We start from the raw sequence: 18554 nt of genomic DNA, 5'->3' as shown, positions 1-18554 counted from the left end.
CTCTCATGCACATGCTTTCCTGGATGCTTTCCTATACTTTTTAACCCTTTTGTCATTACTTTTCTATGAAGTTATCTGTAACAATTACGTTCACACATGATCCCATACTGTATTTCGTTTTTTAAGCAACGTTACCTTTTTGTCCCTCAGTAAAATACTAGTATTTTTTAGGTCAGTGAGTGTGTCCTTTCTACTAATCAAATAGCAGCCATTCAATAAATATGGTTTGAATTGAGTGGAAGAGGATAATGACCTCCTAAAACAAAGCGAACCAATTTCCAGAGGAGGAAACGATTGAAATGGTTGGGAGGACATGGATGCCACCATCTCCTCTGCTTTGGTTCTCCGCTGTGCTGGAATGAGAGCTGCCTTAGTAACAATCAAAGGGGAGTTGAAAAGTGAAAACAAGTCATCAGGCTTTAATCATGCAGCTCAGAGTGAAAGGGCCAAGGCCCTATGATGTTTTAAAATAGAGTATTTTTCCAGAGTTCATTTTAGGACTTAGAAGTCTAAAGGTTTACCCTCCTTGTTCTGATTGCTCATCTTGGCATCTCCAGCCTACCTTTCACTTCAAGTTCAGATTCCTACAACTATTGTTCCCGACCATTGCAAGATGTTATTGCATTATATTTGAGACCAGATCAGTGGAGGTCAAAGTACAGGATACTTGACTGAAGGTATGACATTAGGAAAATGGGCATTTCAGTAATCATCTTGAACTTGATATGAAGACAAATAATAAGAAACAGGCAACTCGGATCTACTGACTGAGGCCCAGACATGGCCTGATATTTTTTGCTAGTACTGTATCTCTAGAGTTCATATACATCAATTTACAGGAACATTATTTATTCCTCTCTCCAAGATCATTTGCCAGAATGAGGTCAGAAAGAAATATTAATATGACAATACTGCAGCAAGAAGAAAACTGTTTTACAATTAGCATCAAATCTTAAAGAGGCAGGTGTTTTTGCTTTGCTGGAAAATATTAAATTCAGTCTCCCACTAAGGAGCCTGGTAGATCTTATTTTAGCGTGTCTAGTAGTAGTGCAGTGGTGACATAAGCGCACCTCTGGTGTCTGAAATCCTAGCTTGACAATCCCCTTAACTTCTCTGAGCCTCAGTTTCATCATCTGAAAATAAGAAAATGTCATGGGGTCTTGTGAGAATTAAAACCAAAAACAGGTGGGGGATGGAAGCCCTGTGCTAATAGTAGCCTCTCGATAAATGGGTACACTTGACTCCACCCCTTACGATCCATCTTTTCTTGCCTATGAAACCTAGGTTTGGGTCTAGGTAGGAACTTGTAAAGTACTTTTATATTGTAAAGCTCTTTCAAGGGCATTGTCTCATGTATTAAAAAAAAAAAACTGCATTGAGAAGCAGAGCTTTCTATCACTATCCTTATATTTGTCAGAGAAAGAAGCTGAAACACAGAAAAGTTGTGTGTTGCAGTGGAAAGAGTCCTAAGCAAGAATCAGGAGAGCTGGTTACATTTTCAACTGAACCACTAAGTACTTGATGCCCTTGAGCACTTTAGCCCTCTTGTGTGTAAAGTAAAAATTCACTTAGTATGGCCTAACTCTGAAAGTCTGTAATGCAGCTCAGAGAGGAACAAAATTATAAACAGACTGGGCTTTTCTGGTTATTAAGTGCTACGGTTTTCCTCACTTGATCACACTGCTTCTTTTGCAGTGATTTGCAGCATTGATTCCCCACATTTACATGAAGAAATATAAATTTCTTTGCCCTTTAAAATCCAACTGCTAAATGTGCGTGTCTTACAGTAAATGTTGCTCAACCACCAATGATTTGTTGTAACTGCGTGGGGGATACACATAAATCAAAAACGCATTTCGAGCTCCGTCCAAATTATAAATTCAATAACTCAGTCCAAGTTATAAATCAAATATCTGACTACTGTGCAACTGTCAATCAACTGAAGTAGATTAACAACCTCAACTGAAGTGACCTGATGAACTGTAGAAGTTATGGGAACTATAAGATTTCAGCTCTAATTTGAAGAGCCCTTCACAGTGTTGGCAGAATCCTTCTGCCCACTGGATAACAGGAATAGGGAAACTTATAGAACACAAGCCATGGGCTTTACTCAGACTGTCTTTTTGTTCTCATGCCTGCCCTATGCAAAAGGTACTCATCATTATCATTATTTCATAGATGAGAGAATGAAGATCAGGGAGGTCAAGTGGCTTTTCCCATGTCACATGCTACTAGAATATAGAGAAGGACTCAAACTTCCAGAGAGTCTTTCTCTAGACTCTTAAGTGTTCCATGATACTGCTTTCCATACCTTCTAAGTAGAAGGTGACTTGTGGGTGGAATTTCACAGTCTATTTATCTTCAGTTGAAAATCACCTCTATGGGAATAGAGAATATAAAAGTTCCAAGAAATCTAAGGTATGTTGGATTTATCTTCTTTAATGATGGAAAAAATTCTTTAATTTTCCTTGGTCAAATGGATTATTTCAGCTTATCAGGATGTGCATTGCACCTGTGTTGTTTTCTTCACTTACAGAACTCTAAGATCACAAAAGACTGCATAATTAGATGCTTTGATTTTTCTGATTTTTCTAATGACTTTCTTGAGCCATTTATCCACTACCTGCAGCTTCCTCCCTCTCCAGACACAAGATATGTCTGGCCCTGTCATGGGGTTTTATGAGTATTAAAAATGGAAAAAGAGGATTTTATGCCAATAGCTCAGTATTGTTTCCCATAGATCATAGATTAGGTAGAGATAAATGGGTTTAATTTATAATTATATGTGAGAAGGGTACCTACTGCAAGATGGCTCTGTGTTAGGTACCTTCACATGCATTCTTATCTAATTCTCAAAACAACACTGAGTGGTAGTTCTTATCATCATTGAGATTTCTTTAGTAGTCATGAAGTCTATGGAGTTTCTTGGGAAATACGATGAACATATATGGTCTGTCTTGCAGAAACTTAAGTTACTTTACTGACCCAAAATTCTAGCTTCCGTGAGTAGGAAATGTAAAATCTTAAACACTTACTTGCCATAGGAAATATAGTTCCACAAACATTTATGGAGGTTACGCTTCTCTCCAATCATCATTTCCCACAATTTCATCATTTCCCACAATTCATCATTTCCCACAATTCACCAGCCTCTCACTTGTGACCAACTCTCCCCATTGCATTTAGCATTAGTGCTTTCATGTTGTTTGTACTAGTAGTAGTAGCAGTAGTAGCAGCAGCAGCAGTAGTAGTAGTAGTTATCTCCAGCCAATAAACCTTAAATATTTCAATCTGGATCAAGGTAACCAGTAGCCTCGAGCTCAGAATGACTGGAAGCCATCACCAGCCACAGGCACTCACTCAACTACTGCTTAACAAGAAGATGGAGTATGTCCCAGTTAGGACAGGAGAACATAAAACATGTTGAGGGAAAGAGAATGCTGGATGTTACAAGAATATCAAATAGTAGTAACATGATATTCCAAGGGAGTATAGGAAAAGGAATGCAAGCAATACAGATATTTGATATAGTCACTGCACTCCCTTACACTTCAGGGTGGTATAATCCTTGTCAATCCTCCTATGTGACTGTTATGAAATAAATCAAAGGGTGTGCACATTATTTTGCACATTTCACATTTGACAAAACTGAGGTATGGAGAGGTTAAGTAATTTTACAAGACAGAATGGCTTGCAAACAAGGTAAACTGATCCAGGTATATCCAGCTTTAAAGCTTTTTTCAGTATGGTACAGCTCTGTTACAGAAGCGTCTGCACAGCAAAGGAAACCATAAACAAAAGGAAAAGAAAACCCACAGAATGGGAGAAAATATTTGCAAATGAGGTGACCCACAAGGGATTAATCTCCAAAATATGTGAACAGGTCATGCAGCTCAATATCAGAAAAACAAATAACCCAATCAAAAAATGGGCAGAAGATCTAAATAGACATTTCTCCAAAGACATACAAATGACCAAAAAGCACATTAAAAGATGCTCAACATCACTAATTATTAGAGGAATGCAAATCAAAACTACAATGAGGTACCACCTCACATCAGTCAGAATGACCATCATTAAAAAATCTACAAATAACAAATGCTGGAGAGGGTGTGGAGAAAAGGGAACCCTCCTCCACTGTTGGTGGGAATGTAAATTGGTAGAGCCACTACGGAGAACAGTACGGAGGTTCCTTAAAAAACTAAAAATAGAGCTACCATATGATTCAGCAATCCCATTCCTAGGCATATATGTGGAGAAAAGCATGATTTGAAAGGATACATGCACCCAATGTTCATTGCAGCACTGTTTACAATAGCCAAGATATGGAAGCAACCTAATGTCCGTTGACAGATGAATGGATAAAGATGTGGTACATATGTACAGTGGAATATTCAGCCATAAAAAAGAAAGAAATAATGCCATTTGCAGCAACATGACGGACCTAGAGATTATCATACTAATAAAATCAGTTAAAGACAAATATCACATGATATCACTTATATATGGAATCTAAAAAAAAAGAAAGATACAAATGGACTTATTTACAAAACAGAATACAGATATCAGAAAGCAGACCTACAGATATCAAAAAGAAACTTATTGTTACCAAAGGGGAAAGGTGGGGGGGGGGTGTGATACATTGGGAGTTTGGGATTAACATAGACACACTACTGTATATAAATCAACAAGGACCTACTCTATAGCACAGGGAACTCTACTCAATACTCTGTAATAACCTATATGGGAACCTGAAAAGGAATATATATATATGACTAAATCACTTTGCTGTACACCTAAAACTAACACTGTAAATCAAACATACTCCAACGTAAAAAATAAACACAAAAAGAAAAGAAAATCTCAAAAAAGTAGTCAAAAGTAACCTAGACCAAATTAAAGGAAGGCAAGCATAGTTTCTTATTAGTGACTTCTATCTCCAGCCATTCTTAAAATTGCATTATGCAATATTTCACATGATGTATTTGTACAGTTAAATTAACAATAATAGTCGTAGAAGATTAAGAAATAGAAAATTATCTTTGCTCCTGGAACACCACCCTCCCAAAGGTAACTACTATTCTGAATTTAATATTAATAATTTTCTTGATTTTCATGTTTAATTGTGATAAGCTACACATTTCATAACATTTACCAACTTAAGTATACTGCTCAGTAGTGTTAAGTTCATTCACATTTTGTGGTTGATCTCCAGAACTCTTTTCCTCCCGTAAGACTGAAACTCTGTACCCACTCAACAACTCCCATCCTTCCTCTCCCCAGCCCCTGGTAAACAGGATTCAGCCTTCCATCTCTATGAAATTGACTACTCTAGGAACCTCATATAAGTAACGCCATATACTATCTTCCCTTTTGTGTCTGGCTTATTTTACTTAGCATAACGTCCTCAAGGTTCATCCATGTTGTACTGTATGTCAGAATGTCCTTCCTTTGTAATGATATTGAATAATATGTAATGATACAGAATAATGATATTCTATTGTGGATATAGACCACATTTTGTTTATCCATTCATCTGTCAATGGATATTTGGGCTGCTTCTACTTTTTGGCTATTATGAATAATGCTGCTATGAATGCAGGCATGCAGATAATAATTTCCTTGATCTTAATTTTCTTGTGAATGAAAATATCTCTAAACAATGTTATTTACTTTTATATGTTGTTACATCCATGCTTGCAACTAAAGTTTATTTCCCCTGTTAAATTGAATTCCACTGTGTAATACTATTATTTCTTCTGTTGATGGACATTCGAATTGTTTCCACTTTTTTCTTGCTAATATGAGCATGCTAATTTGAACATTCTTGTACATGTGGCCTGGTGTATCTTCTACAAACTTGCTAGTCAACTGTGACTAATGTATGAAAAGCACCAGCAACACTTGGAGTGTTAGAAATGCAGAGCATCAGGCCTCAGCCAGACCTCCAAATCAGAATCTGCCATTTATCAAGATTTCCATAGCATTTGTATATCCCTTAAAATTTGAGCCAAACTTATCTAGAGTGCTACACGATGTGGTAGCCACTAACCACATATGGCTATTGAGCCATTGTGGTAGCCACTTGTAATGTGGCTAGTCTACACTGAGATGTGCTATCGGTGTAAGTTACACACTGGATTTCAAAGACAGTACGAAATGTAAAATATCTTGTTAATAATTTTATGTTGATTGCATAATGAAATGATAATCTTTTGTAAATATTGAGTCAAATGAAATATTTGTTAAAATTATTTTCATCTTTTTACTTGTATAAGGTTATTACCAGAAAATTTGAAATTACATATGTGGTTTGTGTTCTGATTCTATTGGACACTACTGCTCATACCAAGCATTGGTATCTTGGGGCCATAACCTATGTATATGTTAAGCTCCTCTAGGTAATGCCAGAATGGTTGGATTAATTTCATTTCCAATGAGGAAAAGAGAAATCCTGTTCCACATCATCACTATATTTGCTACTGGTAGAATTTTATAATTTTTGTAAACTAATAGTAAATTGGTATTTCACAGTGATTGAATTTTGAAATCCTCATTTGTTTTTTTCTTCTAGAAAATTCCCATTCTGTCCATATGCCGATTTTTCTATGGAAGTGTTTGTCTTTTTTTTTAATGGATTCATAGAATCTTTCATTTCTCTGGATAATAATTTCACAAAATTATTGCAAATATACTCTTCTTGGTTATAGACCTTTTTATTGAAGATATATTTTTATTCTTTTTTTATTTCAATGTACTTAAATTTACCAATTTTTTTTCTGAATGTTTTGATGCTGGTTAGGAAATCCTTATCAACCCAGATATCAAAACCATGCATTTTGGCAAAGGTAGCTAAAAAAAGACTCTCCACTCAAATTGCAGATGTTCAAATTCTGGTTCCAGGACTTAATTGCTGCATGATTGGAGCTAGATATTCCACTCCTCTCAGTCTCAAGTTGCTCATCTATAAATTATGAATAACAAAAGTTATAAATAATATTATGGTTATAGAGGATTAAATGAGTTAATATACTTGTTTTTTATAGAATTTAGGATTGTTTTTCATATTTTAGGATTTAATCTGCCTGAAATTGGATTTTTGTGAATGGTGCAAGGTTCCATAATATATATTAATTATATATATTGAAACTTGTGTGTGTGTGTGTGTGTACATTCAATTTTCTTCTGACTCAGACCCATCTATTGAAAAGCCCATTACTTCCTCATTAACTGGCCCTGCCATTTAGCTGTTATAAATTATTTCTGGACTCCCATTGTATCATCTATTTCCCTGCTCTCAAATCTGTTTCAATGGCCTATTTATAAACTTCCCTAATAATAGCTCATTGTCTTATTTACTAATACCTCTTAAAAGTTTTGAAGTCCTTAAGAGAAATTCCTCACATTTTGTTTTTATTCTACAAGAGTTCCTTGAATGCTTGCCTTTTGAATTTTCTACACACATCTGGGAATCAACATGTCAATTTCCAGCCCTCCTTGTCACACTCAAATACACAAAACCAATGGGACATTAAATAAAATGCATTAAATCTGTAGATGAGTTTGGGGAGAATTAATATCCTTATGATATTAAATATTCCAATTCAGGACATTCCATGTTTCTTAATTTACTAAGCTCTTTTTCATGTCATAAAGTAGAATTTTATATTCTCCATTAAAAGTATCAATACTTTTGTTAAAATTTTTTCAGGTACTTTAAATAATCTACTATTATTTTAAATGATATATTTTTAATTACAGTTTCTAGCTGAATTTATTTTTCCTTCTAATTACAAATGCAAATTTTGGCATATTGATTTTATATCCAACAACCTTTTATTAATTCTAAAAAATTTTTAATGTCTCTACATCTCTCCATAAACAATTTTAGCATCTGCATATAATTAGTTTGATTTTTCACTCTCAAACCATATTTTTTTGTTTGTTTTTATTCTTATTTATTTTTAATTTTTAAAAATTTTTTAATTTTACTTTTTTATTTTATTTTATTTTATTTACATCTTTATTGGATTATAATTGCTTTACAATGGTGTGTTAGTTTCTGTTTTATAACAAAGTGAATCAGTTATACATATACGTATGTTCCCATATCTCTTCCCTCTTGCATCTCCCTCCCTCCCACCCTCCCTATCCCACCCCTCTAGGTGGTCACAAAGCACCGAGCTGATCTCCCTGTGCTATGCAGCTGCTTCCCACTAGCTATCTATTTTACATTTGGTAGTGTATATATGTCCATGCCTCTCTCTCACTTTGTCACAGCTTAACCTTCCCCCTCCCCATATCCTCAAGTCCATTCTCTAGTAGGTCTGTGTCTTTACTCCTGTCTTACTCCTAGGTTCTTCATGACATTTTTTTTTCTTAAATTCCATATATATGTGTTAGCATATGGTATTTGTCTTTCTCTTTCTGACTTACTTCACTCTGTATGACAGACTCTAGGTCTATCCAATCCACCTCATTACAAATAGCTCAATTTCGTTTCTTTTTATGGCTGAGTAATATTCCATTGTCTCAAGCCATATTTTATTGTATTGTATAGTATTGCATTTATGTCATTATTGTAGTCTTCCTTTGTAAGTCACTAAAATGTTAAACAGGAGTTGGATTAGTGTGCATATTTGTCCTCTTCCTGATCCAAAGGAAATTGTTATCAATATTTTCCCATTATATATCATGCTTGTTGTAACTTTTTTATAGGTTCCTGTTATCAAGTTAAGAAAATTCCCTGAATTTGTGAATTGCTCACTTTTTAGCTTTTAAATTCATTTTGAATTTATTGAACACTTCTCTATTTTAGAATGATAATTTATTCTTTTCTCCTAAACATTTAATGTGGTAGATTACATTAATTGATTATGGAGCATTACAGTTACTTGAAAGTTGTCATGATGTATTTACTTTTTTATGTTACTTGATTCAGTTTACTTCTTTTTGGTTTTGGTTTTTATAACCTTACCCTGAGTTAGATTGTTCCTTTGTTGTACTGCCCCTGTTTGGATTTTGCATCAAGGTTATCTTAGCTTTTTTAAATGAATTAGATAATTTTCCTCCTTTTTCTATATCTGGAAGAATTTATTTAGAATTTAAATTCTAACAATCAATAATGAGTGATAGAAATAATGTTTCTTAGCCTTATAACTTCCTGGAGGTAATACTTCTAAATAATGAACTAATTTCATTGATGGCTAGAAATTGTAGGTTTTCTGTTTCTTCTAGAGTCAGTTTTGGTAAGTTTTATTTTACTAGGATTTAAAAAGGTTTTGTTCACAGAGTTCATACATTTATTGATATATATTATAACATTTTTACCTTTCCCATCTCTTCAACATCAGTAGCTATTTGTCCTTTTATAGAATAAATGTCATTATATCATTTTTCTCTTTTTCATTTATTAATATTTTCATCTCTTTAATTTTTTCAAAGCACTAGTATAATATTTCGTTGGTCTTTTCTATGTTATGCTTGTTTTTTATTTTATTCCTTTCTGCTATTATTATTCTTTCTTTCTTCTATGTTACTCATGTTTCTCCTGGTTCCCTAATATATCTTATAATGAAAATGCGACTCATTAATTATGAACCATTTTAAGGGTAAGTATTTAATGCTAAATATTTCCCCTTATAAAATGTTTTAGCTTCATCTTTAGCATTTAATCAATAATAGTTTATGTACATTTATTTCTAAATATTTTTATTGACAATTTTGTTTCACCTTTGACTCTTTAGTTTAGAATACTGTATGTGTTTTATTAAAATAACCTGAATAGAAGTGTCTTTTAATGGAAGACTTTTATCTATGTACACTTATTGTGATTGGTAATATATTCAGAAATATTTCTCCTATGTTATACGTTTATATTTGCCCTATTTTTCTGTTTCTTATTTCACTTCAATTTTACCTTTTTGTAGGATACAATTATTTTTTTTTATTATTTCATTCTCACACACCCCACTGGAATTCAATCTATTATTATGTTATTTAGTTAAGTTTAATACGCACATCACATATGACAAAGTGCAAAGTTAGTCAATATTTTACCCTCCTGAAAAATACAAGAAATTTAGAATGCTTAACATTTATCACAGTAATCCCTACTTTCACACTATTTTTTAATGTCTGCTTTTATCAATACTATGATTTTGACATAATTTATTATTTTATGTGGTCAAAATCCATCAATATTTGTTTAAATTTTCACATGTTTATCAATTTCTTTGCTCACCAATTCTTATTGTATCTCCAGTTTCCCATTCTGCATCATGTTTCTTACATAGTGTATTCTTTGTAATTTTCTTTAATTAATATTTAATGGTAAACTCCATTGTTGTTTTTCTGAAAATGTCTTTTTCCCCCCCTAATTCTTGGTAATTTTATTCCAGCTGAAATTCTAGGTTTACTTTTACTATTTTTCTAATTATGTAAGATATTAATCTTTTATCTACTGGCTTCCATTGTTGATAATGAAATATCAGTTTTTAGTCTAAACTCAGGTATTGGTATGAGAACTCAGTTTTTGATTTTTTTTTCAACATGCACCTCTATTTCCCTGAACTGCATACAAATAAATTCTAGTTCTATTTTCCTTATATCTTTCCTTACTCTTAGATGTAGGATCTATTCTGCTCTTCCTTGAATTGCTCTCTACCCTTTACAGTGTGAATCATAACTCTCTCCAGTGCTTTCCCATTCTGTACCTCACCTCTTAACCTTGGCCAGGGTACCAAAAATATGACCTACGCCCAGAGGAATTTCCAGTCTCTAGGTCCTAGACCTCAGGTTTTGTTCATTTTACCAATAATACAGTTCCATTTCCTCCTCCTCCTTCAAAAATTTAAGGAGTAATTTACATAAGAAAAACTGTTTAAATCTTAACTATATAGTTTGATGAATTTGTGTGAATGTATATTTACATGTATTATAAATACACAATATATACACACACTATATATGTGTATACATACACACATATATACACACATGTATAACTACATGTACCAAAATATAGAAAATTTGTAGCATGCCAGCAGGCTCCCTTTCTCCCCCATATAGTAAATACTTGACAAAGGTAAATGCTATTCTTCCTTCTATCATCACAAATTTTGAACTTTTCATAATGGAATGATACTATAAGCACTCTTTGTGTCTGACAACTCCATGCAACATTTTGTGTTAAAAGATCCAACCGTATGGTAATGTGTAACAGAAATATATTTTTTTTAATTTTTATGTAGTAGTCCACTGTATGAATATACCTCAATTCACCAATTATTCTGTTGATGTACATCTGAACTATTTCCATTATTTTGTTATTATGAATAAATCTATTATGGACATTTCTGTTCATGCTTTTTGATGGGCAGATGCATTTATTTTGGGAGGATGTATACCTAGGAGAATAACTGCCGGGATACAGAATATGTGTGTTTAGCCTTAATAGATACTGTGAAACAATGTTGTTAAGTGACTGGATCAATTTAGACTCTCTCCAGCAATACATGAATTCCAGCTGCTCAACATCCTTGACATACTTGGTATTTTTAGTTTATTTTATTTTTAGTCATTTTGTTCCTGGGCCCCATTTCTAATATGCTGCTGCTGTTGTTGTGGCAATATACCTGTTTTTCCAACTGTAACCAATCAACAGGCAAAAGATAGAAACCTGGTTTCTGAATTACTGAATTCCATCTCAGTAGGCACAATAATATAGGCTAGGAAGAGGGAATAAAGCACATACACAGCAGATAGATTGATAGATAGATATAGATAATGTATATAGCATATATGTGGTGATATTATCTACATCTATCTACGCCATTTGTACTTTATGGAATATATATATATATGTGTATATATATATATAAAACATATATATACTCTCCTATGGAAGTAAAAGTGCATAGAAAAAAAGTGAAATGATGTAATCACTTGTTAATTACTGTAATTTTGCATACCAAATAAAAGCCCAGCTGCAACACAGACCAAATTCCAAATATATCAGTTTTAATTAATATGTGATTTCCAACTATGAGCAAGAAACTGCAAAGCACTGCAGGGTATTAAAAATGTGAGGATTAAACAGGCTCTCTTCCCATGGAATTTACCCTCCAAGATAGGGAGTTAGAACTAATCATAAATAACTCTGACAAATGTCAAAGAAAGCAAGAATTGAAAAAGTGTCCTAAGAATGTAAGCTGCATTGTTACATGAACTCAATAAAAGTAGATGTTTAGTTCCAATCACAGAAATCAGAAAAAAGTGGATAATGAATATAGTATTTTATTACTTGAGGGAAGCAGAGGGTTTCAATTAGTAGAAGTAAGTGTTAGAGGATTTTTTAAGTTGAAGGAAGAGCATCAGAAAAGACACTGTCATTGTGTTAGAAAAGTCAGTGGACTGATTGATTTAAAATAGAAAGACCGATTCCATTTGGTTGAAATAGAGTGTTATGGAAGAATAGAACTGTCTGTGGCAAAGAGATGGAATTTTTACTGAATAAACTGTAGAAAAAAGGGAGGAGAAGAATGAATGAATTCATGATTCTACTAGTAAGTGAAAAAAAAAATAGAAGGTGGTTGCATCACAGTTTCCACATCTATTGCATTACTGCATATCTTGTGAGTGAAGCACTGACTGCCTTTTTTTTTTTTTTTTTAACCACTGTATGTTGTAGAAAAACAGCCTTGGAAGCTGGAGCTCTCTCAGAAACAAAGGAGGGACCTACTTACAGTCCACTTTAACAAAGAATATCTCTTTCTGGGACAGTGAGCAGGTTTGCTTGCAGCATATCAAGAAAAAAATAAAAGTTTGAATCCCCTAAATTCAGGGATCCTCAGCTGTGATGTGTAAGCACTGTGAGTGCAATATATCTGGCACCTTCCCATCTGATTTGTGGGACTTGAAGGGCAAGGCTGATGCAAACAGGATGCTCATGCTGCTTCCCGTGCCATGGGTAAGAAGTTCCTTTCTCTCTCACCCAGGATTCTCGTGTTTTCTACAATCATGCCTGTAACTTTAACAAAGTAGCTTATTATAGTCCAAGCAGTGTAATATCTCAGCCTCTTTATGAAAAAAAAGGAAAAGAACAGACTCTCTTCAATAAATGGTGTTGGGAAAACTGGATATTCAAATGCAGAAGAATGAAATTGGACTCATCTCACACTATATACGAAACTCAACACAAAGTAGATTAAAAACTTAAATGTAAGATCTGAAACCTTAAAATTACTAGGAAACAACATAGGGAAAAGGCTTCTTGATGTAGTCTAGGCAATGATTTTTTTTTGATATGACACCAAAGGCACAGTCAAGAAAAGAAAAGTAAAACAGACAAGTGGGCTTGCATCAAACTAAAAATCTTCTGTGGAAAGAGCAAAGGAAATAATCAACAGAATGAAAAGACAATCTATGGAATGGGAGAAAATATTTGCAAACCATATATCTGATAGTGTTAATATACAAAATATATCAGAAACTCATACAACTCAATAGAAAAAAATGGTTAAGTAACCTGAATAAACATTTCTCAAAAGAAGATGTACAAATGGTGAACAGGTATATATCAACATAACCAATCATCAGGAAAATGCAAATTACAATTAGCAAGCACTTCATATCTGTCAGAATGACTATTATCAAGAAGACAAAAGATAACAAAAGCTGGCAAGGATGAAAAGAAAAGGAAACTCTTGACACTGTTGGTAGGAATGTAACTAGGTAGAGCCATTATGGAAGAGTATGGAGTTTCCTCAAAAAAATAATATTAGAACTTTTATATGATCTGGCAATCCCACTTCTGGGTATATATCCAAAGTAAATGAAATCAGGAACTCAAAGAAATATCTATGCACCCATATTCACTGTAGCACTATTCTCAATAACTAAGATATGGAAACAACCTAAAAGTCTACTAAAAGTCTATCAGTAGACAAATGAATAAAGAAAATGTGGTACACACACACATACACACACACACACACACACGCATATAATTCAGCTTTGAAAAAGGAGGAAATTCTACCATTTGCAACAACATAAATAAACCTGTAGGACATTATGCTAAGTGAAATGTCAGATACAGAAAGACATACCCTGCATGATCTCACTTATACGTTGAATCACTAATTATTAGAGAAATGTAAATCAAAACTACAATGAGGTATCACCTCACAACAGTCAGAATGGCCACCATTACAAAATCTACAAACAATAATGCTGGAGAGGGTGTGGAGAGAAGGGAACCCTCCTGAACTGTTGGTGGGAATGTAAATTGATAGAGCCACTATGGAGAACAGTATGGAGGTTCCTTAAAAAAAAAACTACAAATAGAGTTGCCATATGATCCAGCAATCCCACTCCTGGGCATATATCCAGGGAAAACCGTAATTCGAAAAGGTACGTGCACCCCAACGTTCACAGCAGCACTATTTACAATAGCCAAGACGTGGAAGCAACTTAAATGTCGATTAACAGAGGAATGGATAAAGAAGATGTGATTCAAATATACGATGGAATATTACTCAGCCATAAAAAAGAATGAAATGATGCCATCTGCAGCAATATGGCTGGACCTAGAAATTGTCAGACTGAGTGAAGTAATTCAGACAGAGAAAGACAAATATCATATAATATCACTTATATGTGGAATCTATAAAAAGGGTACAAGTGAACTTCTCTACAAAACAGAAATAGAGTCACAGACGTAGAAAACAAACTTATGGTTGCCAAGGAGTAAGGGGGGGAGGGATAAATTGGGAGACTGACACTGACATATACACACTACTATGTATAAAACAGATAACTAATAAGGACCTACTGTATAGCACAGGGAACTCTACTCAATAATCTGTAATGACCTATATCGGAACAGAATCTAAAAAGAGTGGATTTATGTGTATGCATAACTGATTCACTTTACTGTACCCCTGAAACTAACACAACATTGTAAATCAACTATATACTCCAATAAAATCTTTTTAAAAAATAAATAAAAGAAACTCATGGAAGCAGAGAGTAAAAGAGTGGTTTCCAGGGAGCTGGGGGAAGGAGGCAATGAGGAGATTTTGTCAAGGGACACAAAGTTTCAGTTATGCAAGATGAATAAATTTTGGAGATCTAATGTACAGCAGTGTGAATATAGTTAAAAATACTGTACCATATACTCAAAATTTGCTAAGAGATTAGATCTTAAATGTTCTTACCACACACCAAACAACAAACAAAAAAAACCCCACAGGGCTTCCCTGGTGGCGCAGTGGTTGAGAGTCCACCCGCCGATGCAGGGGACACGGGTTCGTGTCCCGGTCTGGGAAGATCCCACATGCCGCGGAGCGGCTGGGCCCGTGAGCCATGGCCGCTGAGCCTGTGCGTCTGGAGCCTGTGCTCCGCAGTGGGAGAGGCCACAACAGTGAGAGGCCCGCGTACAGCAAAAAAAAAACAAAACCCACACACAAGAGGAAAATGATAGCTATGTGAGATGATTGATATGTTAATTACCTTAAGTGCGGTGATTATTTCACAATATATGTATGTCAGAACATCAAGTTGCATGCTTAAATACATACAATTTTTATTTGTCAGTTATACCTCAGTAGAGATGGGAAAAGAAGAAAATAGAAGTGTTATTAAAACCAAATATGGGTAACAACATAGATGAATCTTGAGGACATTATGATAAATGAAATAAGCCAGTGACTAAACAACAAATGCTAGATGATTCCACTTATATGAAGTAGCCAGATTAGCCAAATTCATCGAGAGAGAAAGAATTGTGGTTGTAGGAGGTGGGAGCGGGTCAAATGGGAAGCTGGTGACAGAAGTACAAAGTTTTAGTTGAGGAGGATGAAAAATTCTAGAGGTTATGGTGATGGTTGCACAACAATGGGAATGTATTTAATACTTCCGAAGTGTATACCTAAAAATGGCTAAAATGGGAAATGTTTGTTACGTATACTTTACCGCAACACCATCACCAATAAAAAAACAAAGCAAACAAGAGCTACGTCAGGAGCTTATTTTTTGGTGAACTTTGAAAGGGCGCACTAACTTTAGTATTTATTTTCCAATTGTTTTAGAAAAGGAGAATTTTAAAATAATGCAATTATAAATAAATAAAAAAACTATACTTTGAAATATCTACTGTACTTCAACTTATCAATTTAAATATCAAAAGAAAAGGACACTGAATACCTCCGAATGAAGAAACCTGGCTTGTGGATTTCTAGGTCCTTGTGTAAGGCTGTCATGTCATTGTACCTCTCTGGGCTTCAGAATCGTCACCTGTAAAATGAGTCATAGATGATTTCTAAGTCTCTATTTAGCACTGAACATTCATCTTTTCTCAGGCTCCAACCTCAATATTCAGAAATCTCCTGTGTTATGCTAAAGGCAATCACCATTATTTTTAGTTTGGGCACTGGTCTAAATTTTTAACAAAAGCCATATAGCAGATCTTTAAATGAGTAACTTTCTCCTAGCAGAGAGAGTCCCCATTTTTATTTATTCTTGTCTCAAATGTTGCTCATTTTTTCTAATATGGAGAGAGCCCAAATTCAGTGAGATCTTCTTATATTCTTTCTCTAGTAAGAATAACAGAGAGATGTAGTTTGGCCCTATATTTTATATAATTCTATATTTGTCATCCTCTTAATTAGGAATTATTTATATAATGTTCTTTTAATCAAAAGTTTATTGGATCAATAGGGCTTTGGCCACAAGAAATATATAAAATAGGGAATTATTGATACATTACCATAAATTTATTTTTCTTTTGAGATTTACCATACACAGTATTCATCTAGAAGGAGTAGACACAAGATAAACTGCTAGAAATCTCTCTCCCTCTCTCTCTCTGTCTTTCCTCTCTCATCTTGCTTTGAATTTTTGGAGTGAATAAGGGAAATGTGCAATCAGAAAAACTATTAACAATATTTTCTCAGAAAGGAATCATAAAACATTCATCCAAATATATTCCCCAGAAGTATAGCCTGCTGTATCCCTTATGGGATAACATCTATTTTAGTTATTTATTAGTAGTTACTAGTATTCTTCAACATTTCCCCATTGGGCATTTTATCCTAAAAGATATGAATGCTAACTATATAAAAACTGTACAGAGAACGCTTTATGCTCTGTCTAAATATATTTGTCACTTGTATAGAAGCTGTAATCTCAAAAAAGGACACAGCAATTTCCTTAAATGTTAGTCCTCCATAGATGATCGCTCATAAATGAAGCCTATTTTAAAATACTTTGTGCACCAGCATAACTTCAGACTACTCAGCTTCTCTCACCACAAAAGGAGAAATTGTGGCAAAGACAAGGAAGGAAAGAACATTTCCATATCATGGGCAAAACCAAGAAATGGGATGATACACTTATACTCTAGGTAATTATAAATTAACCATTATTCCCATAAGTTAGATAAAACTTATGGCCATTTCCTGGAGCATATATCACTTGCTCCTCTTTTCTGTGTCAATTTCTACCAGAATAAATCAAGGATACTGAAGTGCTATTCAAGATTGTATGTGTATATGTACGTGCTTGCCCATGTGTTATAGGGAGAAAGAGAGAGAGAAAGAGTGGGAGAGATAAAGAGAATGTGTTAAATTACAGTTTTCAGATTCTATGTCTAGAAGGTATTACATGCCATGGGTAAATTTTAGAAAACATGTTATAATATCCCTGACTTTGAAAAGTCCACACATTCTGATTCTAAAATCAGAAATATTAAAGGACAATATATTAAGAAGTAGCATACATAGCATAGTATAAATAAGCAGAATATTAATAAATCCCTAAAGATTATATTCATAAATCCATGATAAAAACTACTGTGGGGGCTTCCCTGGTGGCGCAGTGGTTGAGAGTCCGCCTGCCGATGCAGGGGACACGGCTTCGTGCCCCGGGCCAGGAAGATCCCACACGCCGCGGAACGGCTGGGCCCGTGAGCCATGGCCGCCGAGCGTGCGCGTCTGGAGCCTGTGCTCCGTAACAGGAGAGGCCACAACAGTGAGAGGCCAGCGTACCACAAAAAAAAAAAACAACCAAAAAACTACTGTGTATGTGGAAGGAGTTCAAATAAGAGAGATTCGTTGTAGCTGGAATGTTCAGCAGAGTTTAATAGAAAAGCTGAAGCTCAGTTGACTTTGAAGGCAGATAGGATTTAGAGAATCAAAAAGAAGCAGGTGATGAGGTCATCATTAAGTATTTGCTAAGTAAACTGACATATGATGAATTAATGAATGGATGAATGAATGAAAATATAGCATAAAAGTATAAATGAATAATTAAGCATGAGCACTTACAGAATATATATTTAAAAGCATTCTGGAGATTTATCAATAAACAAAATGTTTATCTCCTCTATCCTCATGGAGCCTATACTATAGTGGGGAATATACAGACCGGTGCAGGGAATAGTTGACAAGGTATGTTAACTCTATTTGAGGATGCATTGAGAAGTAAAACGAAACACAAAAGGCATCATGTTAAAGTTAGAAGGAACTTCAGAGGTCATCCAGATCGTTCACCTT

General features: G+C 34.4%; 1 long non-coding RNA gene across 1 annotated transcript in view; it reads right to left on the bottom strand.

Annotated features, from left to right (window-relative positions):
- The window catches only part of LOC141279488 (uncharacterized), a 186114-nt gene that overhangs the window by 58136 nt on the left and 109424 nt on the right, over nucleotides 1–18554 (bottom strand). The window contains exon 3 of the long non-coding RNA XR_012333761.1: nucleotides 16207–16296. This is a non-coding gene — a long non-coding RNA (uncharacterized lncRNA). The remainder of the gene's footprint in view (nucleotides 1–16206; nucleotides 16297–18554) is intronic.

The sequence above is a fragment of the Tursiops truncatus genome, chromosome 9 (assembly GCF_011762595.2).
Source record: "Tursiops truncatus isolate mTurTru1 chromosome 9, mTurTru1.mat.Y, whole genome shotgun sequence".
Taxonomy (NCBI): Eukaryota; Metazoa; Chordata; class Mammalia; order Artiodactyla; family Delphinidae; genus Tursiops; species Tursiops truncatus.
This window is presented reverse-complemented; position numbering and strand designations above follow the sequence as displayed.